This window comes from Cryptomeria japonica, chromosome 2 (genome assembly GCF_030272615.1).
Source record: "Cryptomeria japonica chromosome 2, Sugi_1.0, whole genome shotgun sequence".
In the NCBI taxonomy this organism is placed as follows: Eukaryota; Viridiplantae; Streptophyta; class Pinopsida; order Cupressales; family Cupressaceae; genus Cryptomeria; species Cryptomeria japonica.
In genome coordinates this window covers 632,193,778-632,210,038 of record NC_081406.1, presented here as the reverse complement: position 1 = coordinate 632,210,038, position 16,261 = coordinate 632,193,778, and positions in this window count along the sequence as shown.

Here is a 16,261-nt window from a genome sequence, read left to right as displayed (position 1 = left end):
TGTTGCTTTTGGAGATAGAATCATAAAGTCTGCAGGTATTCCCATGAATCCAAAATAACTACTACATCCTCAATGATACCATTAGGTCGTACTGTAGAGCTATCAGCAAGCTGTAGAACTGTGGGTGTAGGCCTTAGACTATTGATTTCAAGTTGTTTCATTACTTCTCTTGTCATCAAATTAATGGTTGCCCCTAAATCAATTAAAACATTTATTATCCGATTGCCATTAATGACTATACTTACAACAGGACTACCTGGATCATAATATTTTGGAATTGCAACCTTGCCTAACATAATATCTGCCAATTGACCCATAACATTCATTGTTTGTGGATCCTTCTTCTTCCTACCAGGTTTTTTTAAACATGCTTCTCTTAGTGCCTTACCATAAATGGGAACATCTTTTATTGCTTTCAACAATGGAATTTTAACACAAATATGCTTCAATTGATCTATAATATCAAAGCCTTTCTCTTGTTCTGTGGGAACTTCCTTTTCTTGCAATCTCTGGGGAAATGGCGATGATATCTACTTATGAGGGATCACATCTATTGGATCAGAGATTTCTTGTTCTTGTACCTCAGTGATAACTAGAGGAGATGGATTAGGCAGAGTTGTCCCAGAACGGAGGTGAATATCACTTAGAGATAGAGAATTGGTTGGGTATTGATTAAGATATGTTGAATAAGCTTGTTGTTGTGGTTGTTGAGGCTTAATATTAGGATTTGGTAGTGGTTGACTAGGCAACTGTGTTGGCTTAGGTGGGACTGTAGTGGCTGCAGGAGGAGGCATTATTGCAAGAGGTTGTGGCTGCTGAAGAGGCTGTTGATAACCAGAAGATTGGGCATTTCATGGCTAACTCCCCCTCTATTGAGAAGTAGGTTGCCAATTTCCTTGAAACTGACTTCCTTAGCTTTGAGGTGGATACCAATTCCCTTGTGGCTACTGCCACTGTGGTATTTGATTACCAAAACGTTGCCCTTGGGCTTGAGAACCATACCAATTTTGATAATTACCAAGATTTTGAGCATAAGGTGGTTGCCATTGATTATTTGGCACATAAGAATTTCCACTATAACCAGAAAAAGAAAGTGGATCTAGAGGCATACCTTGTCTTTGGAAATTTGGCCTTCTTTGAGCAACATAGAAGACTTGCTCATCTTCACCTTGTATTGGCTTGAAATTAGGAACTTCCACATTTGCAACCATTTTGCAACAACAATCCTTCTTTCGTTGTCTGCAATGAGAGCAAAATTCTGCAAGAAATGCATCAGATTCTTCATGCTTTTTCTTAGCTGCAAGTGTATTGAACTAGGCAGCCATATTATTTATAATGTCATCCTTAAAGTCCTTCAATAAATGGCTAAGTTCCAATCTAGAAACTCGAGTACTAGATGTTGATAATGGTGCTCCTAGTTTGAAACGCCTGTTCTTCTTAGAAGCAGATCTAGAATACTTCTTACAAATTTGTCCCATTTCAGCCCAAGTGGGTTGTGTAATATCACCTCCTCCCATAAGATCCAAAGAATCAGTGCATTCATCACTGATTCCCTTCAAAAATATCAACTCGAGGGAATCTTCATTGAGAGTACTATGTTTAGACTTTTTGACACTAAATAGGAATCTTTCCAGATAATCTTCAAGACTCTCATCATCTTTTTGTGTCATTCTAAAGATGTCATCCCCATGACGATCAATGCCTCTAGAATAATCTTTGTATTTTGCAAGAAACAACTGTTTCATCTCATCCCATGTATTGATTGTGATACTACCCAAACTCATAAACCATCTCAAGGAAGACTCTTTCAAGGTGGCAGGAAATTTTTTGAGTCTATGGGCATCTATGGTATAGTCAAAACTCCTACAGAGAACATCAAATTCAAACAAAAATGTGTCTGGGTCCTCTGTCACCAATCCATAGAATTTAGGGAGGGAAGAAGCTGGAATGTTCTTGAGATTGGAATTTTCATGCTGATCAGATATGGGGAACTCAAACATTGGGTATGGTTGTGGTGGTGGATTGTTTCCACCAGGAGGGGGATTTCCTTGCATTGAACTTGTGGGGGTTGTTACTATGTGAAATTATTCTTCTTGAGGTCCAAAGAGGGAATGAAGGCTATCTTCTGGGAATTCAGATTTAGGGTTATTCAAATTATCTAGGGTTTGATAAAGTTCAACAAAAGGATTTATATCCGAGGAATTATTTTCTGCATGACTAGGATGACTGGGTAGAAATCTACCTAGAACATCTCTTCTTCATCTATGCATGCAAATTCATAAAAAAAAATCAAACAGTCAAGTATGCCAAATAGAAAAATAATTAACTAAAAATTGAAAAGATAATAACCATAACAGGTTCTTAGTTCGACACCATCCCCGACAACGACACCAAAAATGTTCACCCCAACAATAAGAATAATAACTCGAATTGAAGTCTCAATCCGAAGTTTGAACATTCATTTGGTAAAGTCACTATTTCCATAGCTAGTGTTCATTTGATTGTCAACCTAGAGACGTAGTACTTGAAATGGGTTTTCACTATATATGCACTAAGTTCCTGTAACAGCTATTCTGCATTACTGCAGCAACTAACATTATGTGGAAAAAGGTAAAAGGCTACATGAAGAATTCTACATAAATTCATAAAAGCAATGTTGGATAAATTCAATATGGATAAACATGAATTACTCTTTTCTAGCTTGGCTGCAGGAACAGTCAGTGGATCTGTTTCTAGTGGTTGCAGGAACAGTCAACGCAAGAACCTCTACTGTATCTAAGGAAAGAAAACTAATTTTAACAAACACATGGGATCACTCACCAAGTGACCTCCCTTGGATGAGTGATACCAGGCTTCCCAAAAAACAACTCTTAACAGATCATAATAACATAACTTATATTCATCCTCTTCTAAAAGTGATTACATAGTTTTAAAAAGAAACTCAAGAATGACTATCAAAAATTATCCACTCTGTTCTTCTCCTTTCTGTCTAACTCTTGAGAAGAAGAAGAGCTCTTTATTAAAAAGAAATTAACTACAAAAGACTGCGCAAATCATGCCCAGAAGAAGAGGCAGATGATTGATTGAAAAAGAAGATAATTGGAGCTATGCTGCAGGAAACGTGTATCTAAACCGAACCATAGTCTTTGCATCTCGTGATGGTATTTGCAAATTCAATGCCCACTAAAGTTAGACATTGGTAGTGTCGCTTGACTGCCCTGCTTATGCCATACCTTGCGCTTGCTCAGGTCCTCTACAGTTTGATCTTCAATTATCTCTTACATAATCTTCCTCTCATCAGGCATGATAGGAGAATATGCATTGCGACATCATTTATTACTTGCACTACAGCAAAGATAACATACAAGGACATACATACACATTTTATTTAATTAACACATCTATTAATTCACATATGATATTACCCTAAATAATCCGCATGGCTATAGGAATAAATCACATGGCTGCAGGAATAAATGACTTGGTTGCAGGAATAGACTGGCAAAGATAGAACATGATTTAATAAGTTCAAGCTTAACATATGGAATACATATAGTCAACTTCCAATGCATTACTACTATGCAAACCAAAAGATAACAAAAACTCAAGAGTTATGAGGATAAAAATATAACAAAGTCTCAACTCATCAGGATTCTGTCTCAAATCAATGATAAACACTCCTAAGCCACTTGTTGTGCTCCTCGGCCCTCTGCTGGTCAAATAGTCAATGGGCAGTCTCCTCCTAAAAAATAGGAAATGGCCCTATAATGCTCAAAACATCTCCAATACTCCTCAAAAGGTCACTAGACCCCCAAATGGGCTCCCTATCCCCCGCGTTAGCCCATGGGAACCCTGATTATAAGCTAACCCATGTTGGTAACTGGATTGTCTAAGGAAGGGACATTACATACCCCAACTAATTGATTGAAGGAAAATTGACATAAGCTAAGGATAGAAAATGAGACAATGTCATATAAATAAGATAAAAAATGGTGAGTGAAGGAGCGATAAAAAGGTGGCTAGTTGACTTTGTTTGTAGTACATGTAACCAACTCTTTCTAAAAGTATATATTTGTGGTGGGGTTTCCACAAATTACATTATATATGAAACATTGTAAATAGCATTTATGGTTGCTGGGCATTCAAATACACACAAGTAATTCATTTATATCAAGGAGAATAAGCATGCATGTACATATTGATGTCATGGAAATGGGGACAAGGAAACAACAAAGTTCAATGTTAATAAGTTAGTTTCAACCATAAAACCAAAACAAAGAACTAAAAACCATTTCAAACATATCAAAAGATATTTCAAAAAGCATGAAAGAAGTTTAACAAAAGAAAAGAAAAGAGAAGAGCCTCCCTAAGATGCTTCCATGATGCCTTTTGATGCTTCTCCCTTGTTTCTCCCCTCTCCAAGTCCCAAATGAGTGTAGCTCTCAGCTTTTAGCACTAGCCATGGATGTCATATGGAGATTCAAGATGGTTGGATGTGATAAACAAATGCTATGCAAGTGTAGATAGTGATGCTATGAAAAAACTCTATGCTAATACCAGTATAGCAACAATACTCTAATGCTTCCTTCTTTGTTTGAGGATAAGGGTTCTATTTATAGAAAAAACGGGGAAATAAAGGGTTAAGATTGAGCAATCTTAACAAGGGTTAGGATTGAATGATATTCAATCCATGTGAGACTTTCAACCCAATCCCATATTGACAAGTGTCACCATGAGGAGGCTTGAGAGGAGAGATAAGGAACATTAAATGCTTGAGGAGACATGATGGTTACCCTAGGGGTTTGGGTTAGGGTTAGGTTAATAGATATTCCTTTTATCCAAGGGATAAATGAATGTGCAAGGGTTAAATGGTTAGATTAGTCAAATAAATAAATGCTTTGAAGAGACCCATGAGTCAAAAGGATGGTTAAGTTAGAGGAAAGTCTCTAACCAAAGGTAAAAGGCGAGTTAACCATAAATGGTTATGTAAGAGCCTTTAATGGTTTGGAAGACTTTAGAGGTTAACCATTTGAAGACATAAAGCCTTTAATGGTTATTGAAGACTTTGGAGGTTTTTGAGAAGTGACTTCCTTTTATTTAGGAATGTGACAATGATTAGGCTAATTAGAAGGAGTTAGAAGAATCTAGAAGGGATTTAAGCATACAAGTGTTACTACTTATTAAGTTGACATTAGTTTAATATCCAAAGTCATTCTATATACTCTAGTCGGTTACCTCTACCGAAACATTCAGTCGGTATGCACAGAACAGTCGGTTAAGAAGAAAGTATTCACAGAGCCTAATATGCACCGAGCTGTCTACCGAGTATCATTCCATGTCTATCGAGTAGCAACAATGATACACCGAGTTGATATACACCGAGTGAAACATTTTACCAGATTCATTGAACCTAGACACACATGTGGAAACGTGTTACAAGATCGAGGAACATAGAACCGTTATCACATTGGGAATTGCACTTAAGGATTGTGTATGATTTTGAGGTCATCTAACCAATTAAATATTTTGTATGGTTATTCATTCAATAAATCATGTTTGTAAGATCGAAGCAATGAATTAGATCACCAACATAAGAGATCTATTTATACAACATAGATTGAGATCAGATATATATAGGATGAAGTGACAGAGAGAGAGATATAGAGGTGTATGAAGCAAGACATGTGAGATACATAAGAAAGCACTAAGTTTTATGACTGTTATAGAGACACAAAGGTCACCAAGAAGGATTTCAGAGAATAGTCAAAGAACAGAGTAAACAAAAGGGTTTACCGAGTTACTTTATGGGTTACCGAGGTATTGTATAAGCTAGGTAATCTCATTTTGAGCACATAGAATCTGCTATAACATTCCAGATGTAAAGTTGCAGATATTTGTAATGATTTATTGTAATGTTTTGAAGTTGTAAGAGAAACCTTTAACAAGGTAAAAGACTCTAACAAAGTCTATAAATTGTAAAGCCTTTAACTAGGTGCAACATTTAGAATAAGTGTTGTAAAATCCTTTAGCAAGGTATATCTAAACGATCTTAAATACTCCTAACAGGGTAAGCTATCAGAAATAGGTGAACATGTAGCTCTAACAGAGCACTCTTTATTATTACAGTAGAGAAGTTGTTGGTGCCATCCCCACCGCAGTTTTTCTCTCTAACCAAGAGTTTCTGCGTAACCAAAATATATGAGTTATGGAGTGAATCATGTATGATTGTTATTTATTTGTTTTAGCTTTATGTTATGTTGCAGCAATTTTTGTTTTATGCATAACAGTAAAGATATTGTTGTTAAAAGGTTTTGAAGTACTGATTCACCCCTCCCCTCTCAGTACATTAGCTTTCCATATTGCGCCTAACAATTGGTATCAGAGCTTGAATCTTGGAAAAGGGTTTAACAGCCTAAAGAGAAAGATCTTATCAATGGAAGGCTATAAACAATCTCAGAGAATTGTGTATCTGCAAGAAGAACTAGATCATGCTAATCAAGTGATTGCAGACATGCAGAGACACGTGCATAAATCATTGAAAGTGAGAAGAAGATTATCCGATGATTTACAGGACTCTCAAGAGTTAGTTGAACAAATTGAAACATCATCTGAGAACAGTATATCTGAAGAGACTGAAGAAATGATTGGAGTATTGAAAGAAAAGAACAAAGCACCGACTGATCAGCTAAAAGCAATGAAAAGAGGACATGAACATTTCAGCACACAAATGACTGAGAATCTTGATGCATTGAGGACATCCGAGGATAAAGTAAGAGATCTAGAAAGAGAAAAACAACAACTTGAAGCATTGGTATCTGAAAAGAATGATGAAATCATAAGGTTGACTGGGATTCAACAAAATCTGTTAGATCAATTAGGTTATGCACATCATGAAGCAAATCTGAAGGATGTTGAGAATCAAGCATTGAAACTTGAAGTATCAAGGTTGACCGATGAACTTGAAACAGAAAAGAAATCCAAGGAAACACTGAAGAAGAGTTATGAAGCATCAAAGATGTTGGATGAGCAACTAAATAGAAGAAGACCCAACAAAGATGTAGGACTCGGTTACAAAGGAAAAGGCTCTACTGAGAAGGGAATTCATACTACCGAGAGAGGAGAATCATCAAAGCAAGCTGGAAATAAGAAGAATATCAAAGGAAAGAAGCCTATTTGCAACTACTGTGGAAATCAATGTCATACTGCTAACTTGTGCCAAATCAGAAAAGGTAAGCAACTGAATGTCACTAAGAATAATGGTTATTGTTACAATTGCAATAAATATGGTCACACATCTAACCAATGTAGGACAAAGTCTGTTAACAGTTGTCATAAGGCAAAATTCAAAGGGTTTTGTAAAAATTGCAATAGATATGGACATAGTACCGAGAAGTGTTGGCTTAAGCAAAAGAACTATATGTGGTTTGCACACCGAGCAAATGCTAGAGGTTACCGAGCTCACATAGATCCTTACCGACAGTATTCTGCAGTACCATGGGATTAAAATACAAGGATATGGTGTGAATGTTGTGGAAGATATGGACATATAAGTGCCAACTTCTTTATAAGGTTTAGAATGAACAACCAAAGATCATGGAGAAATCCTAGTATGGCATGTTTTCATTGTCACAAAGTTGGAAACTTGGCTAGAGATTGCAGAGATCAACCTAGAGGAGACATTGAAGAAATAAAAGGCAAATTACAGATGATTTGGAAAAAGAAGGAAATTGTGTCAAATGAAGAAAGCATGTTACCTACCGAGTTAGGTGCACCTATTCCAAATTAATCGGTAAAGGTATGAAGGGACTGCATTCTCTCAAGGGTCAATCTTAATAGTTCTTATTTTATTATGTACTTAATTCAAAATCTGCATAACTAAGATGTATTAGTAAGTTTGAAATTATATCAAAGTCTTTTGGAGCACTATACAAGAATCTTGTCAAGTCGGTGAATACAGGAAGCTTGTCAAGTCGGTAAATGAAGGAAGTCTGGTTACTTGGTTAAAGCACAAAAAGAAAAGAAGGTTTAGTGGAAACGAATGCATTTAATGTATTTGACCTAACCTACACGAAGCTTGATAAGGCATATTGTGTACCTAAAGCATTTACGCAGTCATTTTTCACTCACCAAGTTTTCAAGAAAGCAGAACAAAGCGAATCAAAGGCAATCAAACCACCTCCTAAGAAAAGTTCAAGGTATTTACATCAATCTCAATGCATTGTTAAGTTGGTTTACTGATCATATCAAGTTGTTATTATTTGCTAAGTGTGAAGCATCTACCATTTGAAAATCTTCAAACCCTAAGGATCTTTTGTTAGTATTTATCTGAAATCTGCAATGGCACCTAAGATCCAGAATCCTATTGTTGTTGAAAACATCGAAAAACCCTCACTGAAATACTCTTTAACTCCCAAAATTGCATCTGAACCGGATGACAAAACTGCATTTTCACTCATTTTGGATAGAGTTTTATTAGTCGAGGATGTCAGATTCTTTACCAAATGTTGAGTTGAAGAACTAGGTCATGTTGAAATAAAAGACACATATGATGAATTGTGCACCAATGGTAAAACGGATAGCAAGTATGAGCACATTAAGATCAAGGGATTGACTGAAGCCCTAACCTATCCCCGTGTATTCAAACCCCAATGGGTTAAGTTTGTTTTAAGTAGAGTTCATGATGAGTTCATGTGGCTAGAAGAGCAACCATTTAAGATCACCAAGGAATCATTCATTTGATCACTGGTTACCCTATTTATGATCATGCCCAAGCCCAGAAAATGATATCACTGAAGGAATTGATCAGTTTAACTAGAGTAGAATCAGATTGCAGAGGACTGAAACTGAACAATGTCACTGATGCAGAGCTAAAGTTTGCCATTAGAATAATAGGTTATTGTTTCTTCCAATCAACAAGGGAAAACAGTGTACCCTGTGCAGCAGTAGACTTAGCTTATAAAATTGTGAAGAAAGGCATGAAAATTGATTTATATGAGGTATTGCTGAAAAACTTGTTTGAGAATCTGAATACCATAAGGAAGCCAAAGAAGAACAATTTGGCTAATACACTAAAGTTTGGATCACTGTTAATATGCATGTTTTTCTATTTTGAAAAATTCTTTCCTTCAGTCGGTAAAGTAGTTTGGGAGCTACACCGACCAATCACCCATCAAATCAATGACTTCATTAAGAAGCTAGCTGATAATTTTAATGATATTATGGATGATTATTTCAGCAAGTTTTAGGAAAGGATGCATAACAGGTACCGGATTCCACCCCAGCTAGTGGAGAAATACAAGGATGTCATATGTTTTGACGTGGACACTGATTACTGCTATGTGAATGTTGTGGAACTGAGAACTCAATCTTTGCCACCTATGGGTTACAAGATTGATTTTGACATCACACAATAGCAAATAGATGCTTTTCTGACATTACCAAGGTATGCTACCGAGCAGAGGTATGGAACATATGAGGAAGTGAAGGAAAAAGTAAAAATGAGCATTGTAGTACCCAAAGCTACAAGGAAGGCAACAAAGATGATCAAGACATTAACGGAGAAATTTGGAGAAGGTTCTTCCTCCATACTTGTCAAAGGCGCTATAGTAATCACCGAAGAGGAATATTAAGCCCAAGAGGCAACTATAACACTGAGCACTAAATTGTCTAAGGGAAAAGTGTTGAAAAGAAAGAAATAGGATACATCAAAAGTATCACCGACTCCTCCAATAAAGCGACCTAACACAAGAGCATCTATAGCATCACTGAGTAAGAAAACAAAGAGTGTTGCCACACCCAAGGTAACAAAAACTTACAAGAAATCTACTCGGAGACTCGTTTTGGCAAAAGAGTCCAGTGACACCGAATCTGAAGATGCAAGTAAATTCCAGATTGTCAAGAGAAAGAAGGTAAATGTACATAGTGTTGAAAATTTTTGTGCTAATCTGAAGAAATATGGTGGATTTGGATCATTCAGATATGTAAAATATGAATCCAGATCTGATGATGAAAAGAGACAAATAGAAGAAGCTGTCATTTGCACACTATGGAAATTTTGCTTGGTCCCATTGGAAGTATGTAAATCTCTTCCAAAAGAATTATATTTACATATTGACAATAGGTGGAAGTATGCAATGGACTTAGAGAAACAAATGAGAGAAATAAGTTTGGTACATGTTTTCCCAGACATGTCGGTAGATGAGATCACCAAACATCTGAAAAACTGCCACAACAAATTCCTAGTCAAGCAAAGAGCTTTAAAATTGATGAATGGACTTTACTTGGATGTAGAGAATGAGACCAAAGAAAAATGGCAGGAAATCTTTCGAATCAAGAATGTTGGTGAACAAGCTGAAGTTGAAATAGTTGATGTCATCGAGCAAGATCCTGATATCACCGAGCATGACCCTGCTGACACCATACGAGTAGATGAAGATATCATGGAAACCGAGGCACCTGAACAGGAAATGATCGAAGGGAATGCATATGCCAAAGTGGTATCTAGTGAGTCAGTTTTGGAGCAAGTTCAGCCCTATCCTCCGGTCACTCAGTCTACTACAACTGAGGCCCCTCAGGATACTGAACAAGGGACAGAAGGTCACAAATCTACAGAAGGAGAAACTACTTCTCAGGCCACCGGGGAACAGTCTTCACAAGCTCCTTCCAGCACTAAAAATGTTACATCTGAGACCCCAAGCACTGAAGCACCGAAGGACACAACAAAGGCTACATCAGAGGCTAAAGGAACCAACCAAAGTGTTGCCTCTACTAAGCAACCTATCGAGGGTCATCAAGCCTCGCAAGCCATTGTTTTAGTCCAACCGATGAAAGGTAAAGAAAAGAAGATGAAAAAGCATAGTTTCAAACTAGATTTGTCTAAACCGATAGTGTTGCCCAATGTTGATATTTCAAAATTAAAAGAGCAAGCACTCATTGAATTCAGTGAACTATGCAAAGCCAAAGCTGAATAGGAGAAGCAAATGGCTATTCAAAAGAAAAATAAAGTACTTCAGAAGGTGAAAGCACTCCTAACTGATATGCTACCTGAAGCTACAGTAACCAAAGATGCAGCCATCCACATTCAACTGGCTGAACTCCTAACCAAGATAGAGACATCTGGAGTAGATGCATCCGAATACTTGAGCAAGTTAAAAGACAAGGAGCTCACTGCTAAAATGATTGAAGAGGTACAAAAAGCTATTGCCATTGGCAAAGTTAAACTTGTCAAATTTATTGCTGAGTTGTCCCCTCAACTCAAGCACATTCTTTATTTATTTCAGAAACTCTGTACATTTTCTCTATTCCTTAAGGACATAAAAAATAAAACAGAAGCAATTGAGAAAGAGATCACTGATCTCTCTAATAAGTTGACCACTGAGCCACATTCCATTTAGAATTTTTATACCAAGCTACAACAGCTCATGGCTCAACAATTGGAACTAAGGAATGAAGAACACAAGATAAGGATGGACATAATGACACTTCAGACATTATTCATTCCTCATCTTTCATCCGTCCAAGAACAGATCAACAAAGCTACCTCCCTATCCACTCAGCAAGAGGGAAGCACCTGAAATGGCCTAATCTCACTGTTAGCTGTCATTACAGCTCAGAATTCACTTATGGACAATGTTAAGGATGCCCTCTCTACCGCCCTTACTGATGCAAAGACAAAGTACAAATCCATTTTTGACCAGTTGCCACCACCGAATGGTAACTAAGTCTTGATGTTTGTCAAAAAGGGGGAGTGAGTATCATATCAAAGTATACAAGGGAATGTAGTATACAGGGGGAGTATATACCGAGCAGAGCAGGACAGAGTATTCAAATTTTGACAGTGAACAGAGAACAAAGCAGTGAACCAAGCAGTTAACATAGAACATTGATCACCGAGCATGCAAAATCAGAAGTTTTGTACAATATAGTGATAAGGGGAGTATATCTAAATATACTATTTCATTGACTCATGTATATACTGTTTGTTTAGTCAAATTTTGTAAGTATATAGATTTTTGAGTTATGACTTTGAAAGTAGTTTTGTCAAACATCTCAACTAATGTCAAAAGGGGAGATTGTTACTACTTATTAAGTTGCCATTAGTTTTATATCCAAAGTCATTCTATATACTCTAGTCGGTTACCTCTACCGAAACATTCAGTCGGTATGCACATAACAGTTAGTTAAAGAAGAAAGTATTCACAGAGCTCCATATGCATCGAGCTGTCTACCGAGTATCATTCCATGTCCACCGAGTAGCAACAATGATACATCGAGTTGATATACACCAAGTGAAACATTTTACCAGATTCATTGAACCTAGACACACATGTGGAAACGTATTACAAGATCGAGGAACATAGAACCGTTATCACATTGGGAATTGCACTTAAGGATTGTGTATGATTTTGAGGTCATCTAACCAATGAAATATTTTGTATGGTTATTCATTTGATAAATCATGTTTGTAAGATCGAAGCAATGAATCAGATCACTAACATAAGAGATCTATTTATACAACATAGATTGAGATCAGATATATATAGAATAAAGTGATAGAGAGAGATATATAGAGGTGTATGAAGCAAGACATGTGAGATACATAAGAAAGCACTAAGTGTTATGACTGTTACAGAGACACAGAGGTCATCGAGAAGGATTTCAGAGAACAGTCAAAGAATAGAGTAAACAGAAGGGTTTACCGAGTTACTTTATGGGTTACCGAGGTATGCTATAAGCTAGGTAATCTCATTTTGAGCACATAGAATCTGCTATAACATTCCAGATGTAAAGTTGCAAATATTTGTAATGATTTATTGTAATATTTTGAAGTTGTAAGAGACACCTTTAACAAGGTAAAAGACTCTAACAAAGTCTATAAATTGTAAAGCCTTTAACCAGGTGCAACATTTAGAATAAGTGTTGTAAAATCCTTTAGCAAGGTAGATCTAAAAGATCTTAAATACTCCTGACAAGGTAAGCTATCAGAAATAGCTGAACATGTAGCTCTAACTGAGCACTCTTTATTATTGCAATACTGAAGTTGTGGGTGCCATCCCCTCCGCAGTTTTTTCTCTCTAACCAAGAGTTTCTGCGTAACCAAAATATATGAGTTATGGAGTGAATCATGTATGATTGTTATTTGTTTGTTTTAGCTTTATGTTATGTTGCAACAGTTTTTGTTTTATGCATAATAGTAAAGATATTGTTGTTAAAAGGTTTTGAAGTACTGATTCACCCCTCCCCTCTCAGTACATTAGCTTTCCATATTGGGCCTAACAACAAGTGGATTTTGTAGGAGAATGCAAGTGGGAGGAATTTTGGTATTTTCAAAAATAAAATCATTTATTTTAATTAAATGGTGTAATTTGCATTTGGATAGATATTTAAATAAATATTAATTTATTTAAATATGAATGTGAATTTTTTATTTTATTTAAATAAATCTTAATTTATTTACATGAGAAAAAGGAAGATAGAGCATTAAATGCTTGAAGACTTTGAGGGAAACCATTAAAGGTTTAAGAAGACTCTAGAAAGAAACCATTAAAGGCTTAAGAAGACTCTAGAAAGAAACCATTAAGTTTGAAGACTTTAAGGGAAACCATTAAAGGCTTAAGAAGGCTCTAGAAGGAAGCCATTGAGTTTGAAGACTTTAAGGGAAACCATTAAAGGCTTGAGAAGACTCTAGAAGGAAGCCATTGAGTTTGGAGACTTTAAGGGAAACCATTAAAGGTTTCAAGTGGGTGAGGATAAATAGAATTTTAAATAATTTATTTATTTATGTAAAATAGTTGTGCAACTTGCATTTGTAGGGAAATGCAAGTGGTGGAGGATAAAGGTGTAAATTAAATGTAAGAGATAGGATTTTGGGGGATTTAAATAAATATTTATTTAAATGTGAGAGAAGATTTAATTAAACAAATATGATTTATTTATTTAATTAATGGTTTGAATTTCGTTAAGTGAATTAAATCAAATAAATTGAATAATTTATTTAATTAATAGGAGAAGAGGGTTAAGATCAATTAATTAAATATTTAATTAATTATCGATTGATGGTTAGATAATCAAATAAATACTAAATATTCATTTAATTAAGTGGACAGATTTATGTGTCTACACATATTTTTTTACAATATCAAGACCAAAGGCACTCTTTGAGATGAGGTGCAAAAAACATATGAGCTAAAACCTAATTATATTCACTACAATTTAAAAGATCTTGATCAATCGACTCTTTGGTACATAAATAAATTTAATTATAATTAAAAAAATAAAAATATTTACACAAGGGTATATGCCTTACTCTTACAACTATAAGAATTCCATGCATAAAATCACAACTAAAAGAGCTTGAAACAAATTATGAAGCAAATAATAAGAAACAAGTGGAGGGATAAATATTATAAGGGATGCAACATTTGTCAAATGGCCTTCAAATGACACCAGATCGATGAATAAGATGAGGCATGTGCAAGTAGTTGGAATATTTGTCTACAAATAATTAGATCCATGAAGATAATCAAATATGTACATCAGTCACGTGCATAAGTCAATTATTAGCTTCAGTAACTTTGTGAACCCACTAAAATTGGAGGAGAGAAAATTATAGTCATCTGTGATGAATGTCAAGCAACACTCAATCATTTATCAACATCTAATAAGAATAATAAAGCGCATGTTGAATATAATTCATTAAATGCCATATCAAACTAGTTCTTGTCAACCTAGGGAGTCAAACATGTTTACCAAAAGGAAGAAAATTATTGATATCAATTGGAGGGGAGATAAATCTTCCACAAGGATGTTTAAAGAGGTTCAACTTTATTTAATAGAGGGAAATCTGAGAATCTTTGGATTGCTAAATGATATTTTTGAATTAATTATTGATACAAATAGATAAATGTCAATGTGGTGAGAACTAAAAAACAATTAAAAAGAGGAGGTATACTAAAGTGAGGTCCATGTAATATCAAACCTAGTAACACATGGAAGAGGCACTGTGAAAGAAGTTGCATTATTGAATTCTACTTAAAATAATAGTGAACACATCGTTACAGGTACCAACATGGCTACAAACAAAGAAACCCTCAAAAAAGAGAAAAATATGAGTGAATATTTAAGACTTAGTTTCAAAAGGGATTTGTCTACATCATCAAATAAAGTGATGAGTGATTTGTGAGGACTTGAGACTATTGAGTTACCTAAAGGATGAGAAAAAAAATATTTCTAGTTTAGAAGAAAGAGAAAGACCCACGAGAGCATAAGGCTTGAAAACAATAAGTTCTTTGAAACTAGAAGATACAATATTTAAGGCTTTCCTAAAAAGGCTAAGTACTCAACCAAATCTCGAACAAAGGGTTGAGAGTAACATGAAGGCATTATAAGCCACTACAAGAATTTTGTAGGCACCATAATATCCACAACCCAAGCATTGAGTAACATATATCATAGGGAATAGTACAAGTCTTATAGAATGAGAATCGTTGGCAATATGTGTTGTCATTGATGTCAACTTGTTGTATGATAGTATGTGTTGTCCTTGATGATGAGTCATTGTTATGTGGTCATTGATGTTGTTGATATAAATGGAGAGAGTGTTGGCATTGTTGTCATTTGTTGTCAACCTATAGTTTTTATTGGGATGTCAAATATATTTTGGTAAAATATGAGGAGAAAGTTATTATTGATTGCAGTTGCTTTTGGTTGTGGATGTTCACCTTCTTGGTGTATTACGTCTATATTTAGTATGAGGTATTGATGGTAATGACAATAGTATAATGTTGTAGCATGATGAAGATGATGACTAGGATGTGCCTTCATTAGCCATGGCACTCTTGTTCAAGTTAATGATGTTTCCATAACATCTACAGTATGAGGAGTTGTGATATGAGGGAAAGAGTATCTAAAAGTCTAATTGGAATAATGCTTTGTATTCTTTCACATTTGAGAGTTGGTCTTGCAGATTTGGACATGATATTTATGCTCCATAGCCATTGCACTACTACCTTTTCAGGTTCCTGGTATTGCAGCTAATGTGGCTAGTGATTGTTGTTTGTTGATAGTCAGGTTGTCTATCAGAAGTGAATTTGATTGGTCTGAAAAATTGCTCTACATTTCTCCACATTGATGTTTCACATGTTGTGGCATGGAGGACATGCTTGTAATGTTTGTGCGTTGTCTTAGTTCTAATTTCAAGGGTTGAGGTATTCTGCAAGAAGATTTATTGATGTTTTATTCAAAACTGAGTTTCCTAGCATAC